Source organism: Euprymna scolopes, chromosome 16, assembly GCF_053919585.1.
Source record: "Euprymna scolopes isolate OS-2025 chromosome 16, ASM5391958v1, whole genome shotgun sequence".
Lineage (NCBI taxonomy): Eukaryota > Metazoa > Mollusca > Cephalopoda > Sepiida > Sepiolidae > Euprymna > Euprymna scolopes.
In genome coordinates this window covers 122146912-122161911 of record NC_136497.1, presented here as the reverse complement: position 1 = coordinate 122161911, position 15000 = coordinate 122146912, and the positions used below count along the sequence as shown (strand labels likewise).

General features: G+C 31.0%; 1 protein-coding gene and 1 long non-coding RNA gene across 38 annotated transcripts in view; one reads left to right on the top strand and one right to left on the bottom strand.

The window, feature by feature from the left end:
• Positions 1-4861, top strand: part of LOC145296072 (uncharacterized) — a 270506-nt gene extending 265645 nt beyond the window's left edge. The window contains exon 2 of the long non-coding RNA XR_013869953.1: positions 4613-4861. This is a non-coding gene — a long non-coding RNA (uncharacterized LOC145296072). The remainder of the gene's footprint in view (positions 1-4612) is intronic.
• Positions 1-15000, bottom strand: part of LOC145296067 (tyrosine-protein phosphatase Lar-like) — a 1305806-nt gene that overhangs the window by 896003 nt on the left and 394803 nt on the right. The gene's annotated exons all lie outside the window — the stretch shown is intronic.

Genomic DNA, 15000 nt, shown 5'->3' with positions numbered 1-15000 from the left:
ATATAGCTATATATACACACGTATATATATAGCTATATATACACACGTATATATATAGCTATATATACACACGTATATATATAGCTATATATACACACGTATATATATAGCTATATATACACACGTATATATATAGCTATATATACACACGTATATATATAGCTATATATACACACGTATATATATAGCTATATATACACACACGTATATATATAGCTATATATACACACACGTATATATATAGCTATATATACACACACGTATATATATAGCTATATATACACACACGTATATATATAGCTATATATACACACACGTATATATATAGCTATATATACACACACGTATATATATAGCTATATATACACACACGTATATATATAGCTATATATACACACACATATATATATAGCTATATATACACACACATATATATATAGCTATATATACACACACATATATATATAGCTATATATACACACACATATATATATAGCTATATATACACACACATATATATATAGCTATATATACACACACATATATATATAGCTATATATACACACACATATATATATAGCTATATATACACACACATATATATATAGCTATATATACACACACATATATATATAGCTATATATACACACACATATATATATAGCTATATATACACACACATATATATATAGCTATATATACACACACATATATATATAGCTATATATACACACACATATATATATAGCTATATATACACACACATATATATATAGCTATATATACACACACATATATATATAGCTATATATACACACACATATATATATAGCTATATATACACACATATATATATAGCTATATATACACACATATATATATAGCTATATATACACACATATATATATAGCTATATATACACACATATATATATAGCTATATATACACACATATATATATAGCTATATATACACACATATATATATAGCTATATATACACACATATATATATATAGCTATATATACACACATATATATATATAGCTATATATACACACATATATATATAGCTATATATACACACATATATATATAGCTATATATACACACATATATATATATATATATAGCTATATATACACACATATATATATATATATATAGCTATATATACACACATATATATATATATAGCTATATATACACACATATATATATATATAGCTATATATACACACATATATATATATATAGCTATATATACACACATATATATATATATAGCTATATATACACATGTGTATATAGCTATATATACACATATATATAGCTATATATACGCATATATATAGCTATATATACACGTATATCTATATACATATACACACATATACATATAGCTATATATACATCTATATATATATATATACGCATATACATATAGCTATCTATACACATATACATTTAGCTATATATACACATGCATATATGTGTATATATACACATACATTTATATGTATATATTTGGAATACGCTTTTGTAACCTGTCAAGGCATGAAAGTGTATTCTTATCAGCTCATCCACTAATTCTAATTCATCAATTCATAGTTGTTTTTTTAAAGAGAAATGTACTTTGAATGAAGTCTTGTTGGTAAATAAGAAGATGGCTATTTATGAAGGCTGATAGCAATGCAGCAAGGCTGTCATGGTGAAAAATGTATGAACACAAACATTTTTTGCTTTATGAATTTTCACAAACTTTATTTTCCATTCAAAAGATCTTTCATATATCAAATAAATAAATATAAGACTTAGTGCTAAATATTAATAAAAAGATATATAATAATATATAAATAACCTAATATATAATAACCTTTTTAATAGTTTCGGAACAAAATATCCCTTTCTCAAAATCTTTTTACTTTGAATTCACTATTAACCTCTAACTTATTACCTAATATATGAAGCTATCTTGTCAGATTTTTGAAGTTAGACCGAAATGACATTTAAGCTGACAAGTCAGACTTTACTATCTAATTTTCAGTGGCTACTGTTGTACTATACTGTTTATTTGCCTGCCAAGAATATGTGTGATCATTAATAACAACGTGTTGTGAATGGTATCGGTTCGTGTGGCAAGTTGAGACTCACTGCATTTTACTGTTGTGATTACTTATAATGTAAACAGGTGTCCGGCTCCAGGTGGTGACTCTTTCTGATTGGCTGAAACTAGATATAGGCAACCAATTGAAATTGAGAAATTCAAATCCAATCAGTATTAAGAACTTGAACCAAGATGTTTTCTTTGGCGCTGCTGCTGCTTTTTCTGTTGTTGTTGTTGGTGGTGGTGTTGTTGTTAATACTTTAAATGTAAAAATAAATTTTAGCGAAGTATCGCCAGAATTTATTTTCAAAATTACTTATTATTGCCCAGACCATTGCTAATATGAAGCATTTTTAAATAATCACCTAAAAATACAAATCAACGAAGGGGGAAGAACTCATTTTAAATTGCTGAATATAATAGCAGTTGTATAAAGTTCTAAAATGTGCAAAGAAAAAAATGTTAAAAAGTAAAATGACTTCATTGCATCCCGGGCAACGCCGGGTAATTACAGTTAGTTATGTATGCATTGTAGACCTGTTAATTGTATGGGATCTGTAACCTGATTGTTTTCTGTTTTTAATTGGAGAGTGTTGGTGGGAATATACACTCTCCAAATGCCTTTTTTTTTAAATGAAAATATAGGTTTGTTATTAATACTTTTATGTTTTAAAATAATAATTGTTTTCAAAAGAAGATTGTTCTAGTTTGTAATTCGAGAGTATTGGTGGAAATATGCACTCTCTGAGTGCTTTTTAAAAAATAAAACATAGGTTTAGTGACTGATATTTTGATGTTTTAAAATGATAATTGTTAAAAAAAATGTTTTATTTTGTAATTGGAAAGTGTTGGTGGAAATATGCACTCTCTGAGTGCTTTTTTGTTAAATATGGATTTAGTGATTGATATCTTGATGTTGGGAAATAATAATTGCTTTGAAAACAAGATATTAAACAAATCCGATCAATTTTCATGATTAAAATGAATAAATACTGTTTCTTCCTTTATAAAATTTGATTATATTTTTAAAGCACACAAGCCCGCACCCCACTCCTCAAAAAAAAAAAAAAAAAAAAATAAATAAATAAGAAAAAATTTTTTTTATTGTTTACGGCAAATTCATTTTTCTAAAAATAATTTTATTATTATTATTAATTTAATCATTTTTATTATTTTTTTTTTTTTAGGTTTATTTTATAATTTGAATCTGTTTGGCTAAACTTGAAACGAATATGAGAAAAATAATAATCGAGCAAGTAACAATTTGTAACTCGTAAAAAACAAGCAAAAAAAAACAAAAAAAAACAAAAACAAGCAAACAAAAAAAAAAACTATTCTTTTAGTGAAGTATAGTGAAAATCTTATTAGATTGAAGAGAAAACCAAACTAAAGAAATGGCAAAAAGATGTCGGAATCCAATCAATCAAAGTTATTGATTTCCAATAACAGCATCGCTCGTCATGCCAAATTACAAGCTCGAAATAACAAATACATTTTCGGAGGTTTATGAATTGCATTGTCATATGACTTTCGGCAGAAAAGAAAAAGAAATCCAATATAAAATACTAGTTGCACGTACCTGCCGTTGCCCGGTAAAAAAAAAAAAAAAAAAAAAAATGCCGAACGGACGGTTTAGTCACATACTACTTAAGAGACAATACATATCCTAAGTTTATTAGTTTTAATTATTGCGGACTATTATCCTTATCTTTTCTTAGTTGTTTCACGACGTTTCGGCCAACTATTCCTCTGGCCTTCATCAGGTGGTAACCGCGACTGGATAGAAATCGGAATCTCCTAACTGCATCCACTGCAATTACTGCCTTCCATAGTTGTTGTTGTCTCACCACGTTTTTGGCCAAGTAATTATCTGGCCGGCTTTGCGTAGGATTGAAACCGTTATCTTCAGACAATTCTCACCTGGAACCGTAGAGATTCAACGTCTATCAACTGCAGCACGGGCCCCGAATGGCGATAAACAAACAAGCAAGCAAACAAACAAACAAGAATACGACTATAATAAAACATACATCCGTAAGAATGAACTAAATAAAAGGCAGGTTATTTTCATATGTTCACTGAATTTTTATTTATAATTCCTTTTTCTTTTTTGATTAGTATTCACTCCGTTCATCTTTGGATAAAATGACAGTCGGCCATGTTGACCATGATCAACAGCGTATCGAAGTAAGATGAACTATCAATTTCTAATCCTAGAATTAAGCATTTTTTTTTTTTTTTGCTTGTCTTTTTAAAAATCAAATTGAGGAAATATAGTGTTTAAAAACCTTTTAAGCGAAGAGACAAAAAGAAGTCTGTTAATTTTGAGAAAAAGCATAATTATTACAGATGTCAAAATACATGGTGTTCCAAAAGTCTTGGGCACATTCCAAGTCCTCATATCTGCTTAACTATGAATGGCAGTAAGATGAAAGTTGTGCCATTTTTAAGTTAAATGCTTCAAGTTTTTTGTAATTTTGCTATTGCTTTTTTTTTATTTCTTTTCAGATCCAGTAATGGCGTTCACTCCACCGGAAAAGGCGTTTTGTGTGCTTGAATTTGCAAAAACTGAATCAAGAACACTTATTCAACGTGCATTTCGCAAATAATTCGGAAAACAGCCACCAGAAAGGAAATCCATAGTGAGATGGCATGGTAAATTATGGCAGATGAGTAGTTGAGCTGAAAGGCCTGAATAACAGAAGCTGTTGCAACCATTAACAATGCAATGCTGGGACGCGTTTGGCAAGAATTGGACTATCGGCTTGATGTGTGTCATGTGACCAATGGCCATGAAGATCTTTGAACATTCCATGAAAAACTTGGTATTAAAAGCTTTCTTAATATTCCAGATGCGTTTTTATATTTTATTATATTTTCTTGAGAAATTCAATGTCAAACTGTGCCCTAGACTTTTGGAACACCATGTATAATAATGAAATATGATAAAACCTGAAAACCTTTTTTTGTTCATTTAAAACAAAAGGTTATCATAAGGTTAATGTAGTTTGATTGAAGCATTGTTTAGTGTGTATATATAAAGGTGATGTATGAAAGGAAATACAATGATGAGGTGTGATGGCTAGACATAAACTGACACAAACTATGAAACAAGAGTAGAATAAGGTATGCAGATTCAACTTTTTATTAATACTATACAATAATATACATGTAATACTGTACATGTAGCATTATACATGTAACACTATACATGTATATAGTGTACATGTTTTTTACCGTCCTATTACATCATATCATATTCTTATTTACGACAGTGTGATCTGATAGAAGTTCCATATTTTCGAATTTGCAATAAAACTGGTTATAGATTAAAGTCTTTTTGTTGCTTTGCTACGTATCTGCTTATCTGTTATATAAAGTAAAGTCAGTCCCGTTCACAAGTTGCAGTAGTTTGATTGAAACATTGTTTAGCATGCATATAAAAGCGATATATAAAAGACAATACAATGCACAGCTGTAACGAATCCGCACAAACTGAATCAAATTAGGACATATAAGAGTAGAATGAGCTATACAGATTCACCTTTTTATTAAAGCAATATGTTTTTTATATGCTTTTATAAAATTGTACTGTGTTATTACTTGTGTATGGCATGATATTTCGGGAACATTTCTCTTCTTCAAGTATGTGTTTAATTTTACTTCAAATATGCATATGGAGATTGTTATAGGCGGGAGTAGGATCACAGTAATTAAAATTGAACAAATGAGTAGGGAAGAGATCAGACAATTCTATAAAGCGCATGCCATAATAATATTTATAGAAAAGACTGAGACTAGCTGCATTAAGTCTGTGAGAGAGAGGTTGCAGGTGGGACCAATCACATTACTTATACATTTCTGCACCTTATCAAGAGTTCTCCAATGGGACAGGGAGTAACCAACCGAAATATGACAATGGTACTCCATACAATAGCTGATAGTAGATTTGTAGAGACAAAGAATAGCCTTTAGTTTGAGAAAATGTTTTTAGAGCGATAAAAAGAAGTAACTTTATGAGAAAGGGGCATTAAACAGATGAAGATGATGATTTGTCAGAGGGCTGGCTTCATGATGATGATTCCCTCTGTTTTATTATTTAAACTTGCCTGGGTGCCCGGCGTTGCCCAGGTGTTTGGAGGTGTGTGTTGAGCAAAAAAAAAAAAAAAAAAAAAGTTGTAAGCAGGCAGGCTCGAACCCATACCACGAAGGCGGAAAAGAATGTGAAAAAAAAAAAAAAAAAACGAAAAAAAAAAAAAAACGTGACGTCTTTGCCGGAAGTGGTGAAGGTTTAAATTAAGGCTAGTCAATTGAAAAAAAAAAACAAAAAAAAAACGGGATGACTCGAAAATATCGGCGAAAAAAGCAACCCTTCCTTGTGAAAAGTGCCTAGTTGAGAGTGAAGGAATTAATGTTTTTAACCAATTTTTTGATATTTGTCGTCCGAAGGGTCAACCTTTAAAACGATAACGATCTCGTGAAAATCTGTCGCCTCCGTTGAAAGTTTTAGGCAGCCATACATACATAAATACATACATTTAAACAGACAGGTGAGATCTATTTTATAACTGAAACGAATCCTCCAGCGAAATTTTAATATACAAGACATTTTAGCTAATTAAAAAAGAGCAAAAGTTATAGCCCATTGACTTAGAAAGAATGCTTTATGCCAAACTTCCAGAGTAAATGTGGGATTGTGTTTACTAACTCCTATTAGTTCCTATCCATCCCTAAATGTGGATCAAACAAATACCATAGCACATAGTTCGCTGCACCTTATCGTAACAAAGGTCAATACAAAATTTCAATCAGATCGGCTCAGTAGTTTCTGAGAAAAAGTGGAACAGACAGACAGACAGACAGAGAAATTTAAGTGGAACAGACAGACAGACAGACAGACAGACAGACAGACAGAGAGAGAAATATAATCTAGACATCTAATTTTATGGTGCTATGTAATTTCTTATCAAAGTGTATACATATATTATCAACCAGCAGTGCTACCTGGCATTGCCCGGGGGGAATAATAAGTATTTTATTTTTATCAATAATAATTGGTTTCCTACTGTCATCACTGTCATCATCTAGTTTTGATATTTAATGTACTGTGATTGCCCCAGACACCCCAAGCAATGTCTCACGTCATAAATGTCTTAGCTCTACTTATGTATTGAGCACTGTTGAAGTAAATACTGAAAAGATTTATATGGATGCATGAAACAACAATTAGTTTTGGGATGGAGTTATGTGTGAAAAAAAAAAAAAATTCATCTTAATTGCTCTAATTAGTTGTAATTTGCAATTAACTCACCAAGTGAATCATCTCTCATTAAGTTTTTATTTATCACTTTCATCCTCTCTCACCATATGTTTCTTCCCCACCCCGTTCCTATTTTGTACAATCTATCACCCTCGCTTCCATAACCCATTCTTTGTTTATAAATAGCTAATGGTAATAAGGCTTACTATCAAACTCAAGATCGGAAAAGTCCATTATAAATCAAAGGAACTATCACCACAAGCTTTAATAATATTTAACCTGGAGATATATATATATATAAAAGGCTTGACAGACTATGGATAGCCACTGTAACGATGCCGGCGCATGAAGGTTTTGTAGCAAGAGTTGCGCAATCTTCAACCACATCTCTTCTTGAGTCGACATTGTTGAATACCAGTTGCAAGTGGAGGTTCAGGACGACTGGAAACAAATGCTGAGATAAGCGGAAAGCACATACAGCACCTAGTATTCCCAAATGGTAACCCACCTGGGACTAGCCAAGCTCAACGTTGCTTAACTTTGGTGATCTGACGTGATCTGGTGTGTCAACGCGATTATGCCATATCTCTCTCTCTCTCTATATATATATATATATATATAGCCATCTACATACAGTACTGTTTTGCTGTCTCACAGCTCATCAGTGCGGCTAGATAGGCAACTACCTCAAGCCAGGATCGAAACCCGACCGCCCAAACGACAGTCAAAGCTTCTAACCATTATGCTATAGCTATATATATATATATATATATACATATATATATATATATATATAGAGAGAGAGAGAGAGGGGGTAGAGGGAGAGACAGAGGTGTTACGAGCAGGAAGAGACTAGTATGGATTTTATCTTTTAAAATTTAACTGGTTGTATAAACTCTCGATTTTTACTGATCCAAACAATCTAACCCAGCTCAACAGATGAACCATCGTGTCACACTGTTTTTTTTTTATCCAATAGGCCATAAATTAAAATCATGATACATTTTTAAATGCAAATCAAACTCCTGAGTTGTACACAAAACCTCATAACATATTTTCAGAATTTAAATTTTGGTCATAATATTAACATCACATTAAATAATTTATGACAAAAAAAAAAAAAATGAATAAATAAAAAAATGAAAATTTGATCCTTTGAATTTATCTTTAAACATTGAATGCGTTGTTCTTAAGCTAGTTTTGGTGCAGGGTCATAATTCTCTCTCCCTTTTATGACCCCTCCCCCTAAAAAAAAAAAAACCCAATAAAATTATCCAAAATAAATAAAAATCTTTGTATTCATGTAGTTTCATATTTAAAAAAATAGTTTTATTTTTATTCAAAATGAATAAATAAAGAAAGAAAGAAGTAAATGTTTGGGCTAAATGATGACCGACGATCTCCTGACGCCATTTTGCTGGACAAAGATAATTTAAACTTGCGAGATTTTAGAAAGCTATTCTTAACATGAAAGGAAGCACTGGAAAAACTTAAATTCGCGTAAAAATCATTTTCTTTACAAAAATAAAACAACTTGATTCATTTACATAATTTTTGGTGCATGATTTTTATTTCTGTCACGGGTACGTATAGCAAAGACTCTTCTTTTTCATGGAGGTAGGGGACTTACAGGCAAGCGAAAGCGCCTTATTTTTCCTACTATTCTTATGACAGTTCTAATCAATCATTATCCTACATCGTTTAAAATATAAATCACGTATAAAAAGTCTAATATTTAGTACGAACTTTTAATATTCAAAATGACATATTGGTCATTCGTTCTATTAAAAAGCGAAAAAAAAAAAAAAAAAAAAAATTTCTGTGTTGAAGAAAGAAAAATCAAATATATCCATATTAAAGGGAAGCAACTTATATAATATTAAACAGAGTTACCTCCCGTGATTATACAAAATGACCAAGTTCAATATTCTGTCGAAGGATTTAAACAAGATTTCTTATTGTATTCTTCAGATTCTTCAATATATATATATATATATATATATATATATATATATATATATATATATATATATACACACGCGGCATAGTCGCGGTTACTTTGACACACCGGTTCTCTTCAGATCACCGAAATTAAATAACGTTGAGCCTGTGTTAGTACTAGATGGGTGACGATTTGGGAATTTTAGGAATAATTATATATATATTACAGGGTGTCCACAAAGTCTGGCTACATAATGTAGCCAGACTTTTTGGAAGCATCCTGTAGATTATGTAGCCAGACTTTGTGGGCACTGAGTGTGTGTGTGTGTATATACAGGCAGTGTTTGTGTGTGTGTGTGTGTGTATATATATATATATATATATATATACATACATACAGGGTGCCCACAAAGTCTGGCTACATAATGTAGCCAGACTTTGTGGACACCCTGTAATATATCTATATATATATATATATATATATATATATATATATATATATATATATATATATATATATATATAATTTGTACTAATAAATGGTGAATGTATAGTGATAAGTTGTAAGATTGTACATCTAAAAACAAAAATAATTTAAGTTTCCTCACATTCATACTAAAATTGTGCGCAGTTGTTAACGTACTTGTTAGAATGCAGTTGTGAGTTATATTCTTCTGGAGGTTGAAGGTTCAATCCTCAGTTTGGGCAACACTCAAAATACAATTGCAAATTATTTCGGACTTCTATTATGGCTGAAAGAACGTTGATTAAATAATGGTTTTGTTTGAAATTCCGTGAAGATTCGTGTGTCTGATAGAAAGATTCCCGAATTCGACAAGATACACTTGAAGAAGGTCGGAGGTTACGTCGACCGAAATATTGTAAAAATTACACTCCAGATGAGAACAGTAGTCTGAAGAATCCAAATAATCCAAATATTCGATACAACCATTTAGATTTAAAACTATGTTCATCTTGAATATTATTTATCTGATCTTCTTCAGGTGCAGCTTTTTGTATTTGGGACTCTTTTGACAGAATCTTTAAGAAATTATCATTCCTGATCTTAAACATTTCGAAATGTGAAAAACGTGGGATTTATTTTATAGTTTACAGCACAAGTGCATTATAACTCGCCGAGAAGTATTTTTTATGATACTGGGAACAGAATTTTTATAGAATCACTCCTGTCTCGAAACTGAGCTCCCAAACGTTTTGTCTTACATTTTTTATGCCCTTAAAGTTAAAGTAAGGATTAGCCTCTCTCGCCCGGCATCATATGACCTGCAACCAAACTATTTATTTGCAAGAGTTTTCAGTGCCAAAAGTGTTCTCACTCGAAAAACACATAAAATCATGTAAAAAAAATAAAAAATAAATAAATAAAAGAATAAAAATACACCCAAATACACGCAAAAAAAAAAAAAAAAAAATAAATAAATAAAATAAAAATACAGCCAAAAGGTGATTAAAATCTAATATGTCACACATTACCTGCCAAGCTATAACACCTGTCCCATCACTGCACTGTTACATCTCCGTGTCTGTTTTACAATAACTTTAATGGAATGCGCTCTGATACCTCATCGACATAACTCAACAAGCAGCAAAATCCCACCACTTCACTCTCGAAGTGTCTAGACGCAAAAAAGCCTACGAATAGTTTCTCCCTTTGAACTGCTGGACTTTGAATTCCCTCCCTACTTCCTTAATTGCAGAAATTTAAATGAAATGTGAACAGTCATTCTGTTGCCCAACTCCCCCCAAATCCCTTGTTAGACATGATCCTAATTAGTAACGCATTACGTGCAAGTGCCAACATGCCTTGTTTGGGGACAAAAATAGTCATTATATATATATATATATATATATGTATATATATATATATGTAGGTAGGTAGGTAGATAGATAGACACATACATACATACATTGATGTAGATATATATTTCAATATCATGAAATGTGTTAGTTCATAACACTATTAACAGTTCTGTTTTTACATATAAAATTTGTTGGATGCTATCCAATGTTGCCCTTACAAATAAATAAAAATAATAATTAAAAATATAATCATGTTGCGAAATTATTTTTATATATAATTCCGTTTTGGTTTCCCTTATTTTCAATTTCAATAGATATTTAATTTACAACAAATAAAAAATAATACAATGTGTATTTATGAAAGTTACGTATGGGCGAGAAACGCGAGTGCACACAGAAGAATGATCTTATTTGACAAGTTTTCATTAAGATAGTTATAAACATCTAATATGAAAGAAAGTAATTATATACAAGGGAGATAACCGTAGAAAAGAAATTGCCTCAATCAAGAGTAACCTCCCTTTAATGCTATTTATCGAGAATTCCATTTGAAGACGAACGAACAGTTTGCTAATTTTATTTGAGGTTCATATCAAAATATATTTTGCTTACTAATCAATATGTCGTCCAGAATTTATAAGGATATATAAATTATATTAGTAAAACAATTCTATGCTATCCTTAAACTATGGAACTGGCATTTTTTCCCTTTTTTTTATACTTTACACTGGAGATATATTGACAAAATTGATATATATATAAAATAATAATAATAAATTACTATGATTTTTAGAATTCACTAAATTAATTCGGAAAATTAATCTGCAAAGACAATTTTGTGAGTGCTTATGTGTGTGTATTATTTGAACTACTGTTTTTATCTTCTCGCAATGTTTCGCCTGATGTAAACCCCAACCATCCTCAGGTGTACCCCAGAAATATTTCTATTTAATCCATAGGGATGATACAACGCTCTCATTCCTTCAACCATTACCAGGTAAAAGATCTAAATAATTTGTAGTTGTATTCTTAGTATCGTCTGCATTGAGGATTGAACATTCAAACTACAGAAGAATTTAATTAGTATTTTAAACATTACACCACGGACCCGCGTGTTTGTCATAATAATTCTAGAGTTCGACAATCTGAACCCGAAGAAGGCGGAAGGTTAGATCGGCAGAAAAATGATTTATTACTTATGCCCCTTTAAGAACTCGGTTTTTATTGTTGAGCACTCTAAGTTGAAATTAAAATCGGCCACTAAAACACGTGCAGATCATGATGTTATAATCATGAGATCAACTCTAGCCGTCTAGACACATTTCTATAAACGTTAGTTTCAACTGTATTTCTTGCGGTTAACGTTGGCCGTATGGTTTGTTTCTTGCTAACGGAGTCAGAGATGGCTTCGTGGCCGGGTTCAAATCTCTCGACCGGCTGTAATCGTAACTCCCTGCAATGATGATTCCTGAAAAAATAAAACTAGTGTCTGTAGGTATTAAAAATAATTATAGTAATTATATATATATATATATATATATATATATATATATATATATATATATATATATATACACGAACAGACATCTTGCTGCTCGACTTCCCAACAGTTCCCTGCTAGATATGATTCTCAATAGTTGCTCATTACGTCGAAGAGGCAATATGCCTTGTTTAGGGTGAAAAAAAAAAGAATAATGAAACCATGAGTGGAAATTTGTTGGGCTTTATATTATCCCGATAAGTCTCTTCTTATAGAATTGAATTTACTCTATTCTCCTAACTCTCTCTCTCTCTATATATATATATATATGGATTAATTATGATTCAGTCAAATTCGAGAATGCATGGAAGTTTGAACAGAACCCAGGAATATTTCTATATAATCTACGGGGCTAGCATGCTCTCATTTCGTCAGCCATGACCGAATAGACGTATGAAGTAATTCGCAGTTGTATTCTTAGTATCGCCTGCACTGAAGATTGAACCGCCAACCTTCAGAAGAGTGTCACTTAGAAATGAATTTTCCATAGTACTTCATCTATTATGTGAGTTCAACAGAAAAAAATTTGACTGAAATATTCCAGAGTTTACCAAGATACATCTGTAGAAGGTCGAAAGTTCCATCGACCGAAACGTTGTGGAGCATTCAATATGGGAACAGTAGTTCGAAAAATCCAAATGATACGAATAATCAATCATCATCTTAAAAAATCAGAAACACTTTTTTTTTTTTTATATTTGAAACTTTTTTTGCTTTCTTTATTTTTTTTTCTTGTAACTTAATTGATACGTTATTTTATGTGCATATTACTCAGAACGCTTGCGAAACATTTTTTTTTCATTATTTTTTTGACGGAGGGTGTAGATTCGTAATTCAATATCGGATAAAATTTAATAAAATTGGAAAGAATTGTCAGCCAATCTAAATGATCGTTGCATGAAACAAAAACGCTGAGCAATGAATGTCAAATATGACACGTCAAGGTCAAAGTGTTTTTTTTTTTTTTTTTTTTTTTAATGAAATGCGAGCTTAAAGTTTAGCTTCGAAATTCTTTATATAAAATGAAGTCTATCAAAGAATTTACGTTCGAATGAGGAGAGGAAATAAAATGCAATTTGATTCGTGTTTGAAATGGAAAATGAACTTGCTACAGTGAGATTACTGTCTGAGAAGAGGAGGAGGAGGAGGAGGAGGATATTTAAAAGAAGAATAAGAAGAAGAAATAAAGAGAAGAAGAGAGGAGGCGGAGGAGCAGACAAAGAAGAAGGAGGAAACATAAGAAGAATATAAATACCAAGAAGAAGAAGAAGGAGAAAAAGAGACGAGGAGAAGAAATAAAGGGAACAGGAGGAGAAGGAGGAGATTAAAGAGGCGAAGAAGGAGGAAGAAGGGAAGAGAAGAAGGAAGAGGGAAGAAAAAAAGAGAATACGGAAACAAAGAAGAAAAAAGAAAAAAGAAGAAAAAAGAATAAGGAAATGAAGAAGAAGAGTTTTACAGCCTGTTGCAGTACAAATTAAATATTATCTGCATTCGTTTTTCATCAAATAACACGAAAACATCAAAATCAAATTCATGTTAAAGATAATTTGACAGAGGCAAATTTGATAGCAGCAGGAATTGATGAGAAAAATATGAATTAAAAAGGAAAAGAAATAAGAGAAAAACATTCGAAATATTTTCTCTTTCTCTCTTTCTTCTATTCACTCTCTTTCTATTCGATTTTTTTTCAATCTTATTTTATTCTCTCATTTCCTTTTTTGCGCCGTCTCTTCTCTTAATAGAATCTCGTTCTCTCACTTTATTCAAAGCTGTCTTTTTTCTCTCTCTCTATCTCTCTCTCTCTCACACACACAGAGTTTACAAAGACAGCATATAAATGCAAAAAATATTCAGAAATATTTATTTTAGCAGCATAATATTTTCAATAGACTCTGAATAAACAAAACATTTTATTTCGATAACTATATATGTATTAAAATTATAATACACACACACACGGTGTTTTTTTTTTTTTTTCGAGGCAGCGAACTTTAAATTGCCAACTCTATTTTCTATTATTGCAGGTTGGACAACTATCGGTTATTTTGAGTTCAACTTGGATTGGTAATTTATCGTGTGCTTTCAGAAATGGAAGCATTTGGCGAAGGAATACTTTCACAAATAGACCTGTCAACTGACCACTTTGTCCATACAATTTAGCCCCATTAGATTATCTTTTTTAGAGGATATGTAAAATCCCATGTCTATGCTGATAAACCAGACACAACAGACCACTTGGAACACAACATTTGATGCGTTATTGTCGAAATACAGCCTAATTTGATGCGTAAAGTTTGTGAAAAACTGAACCTCTAGATTACGCCATAGATGTGC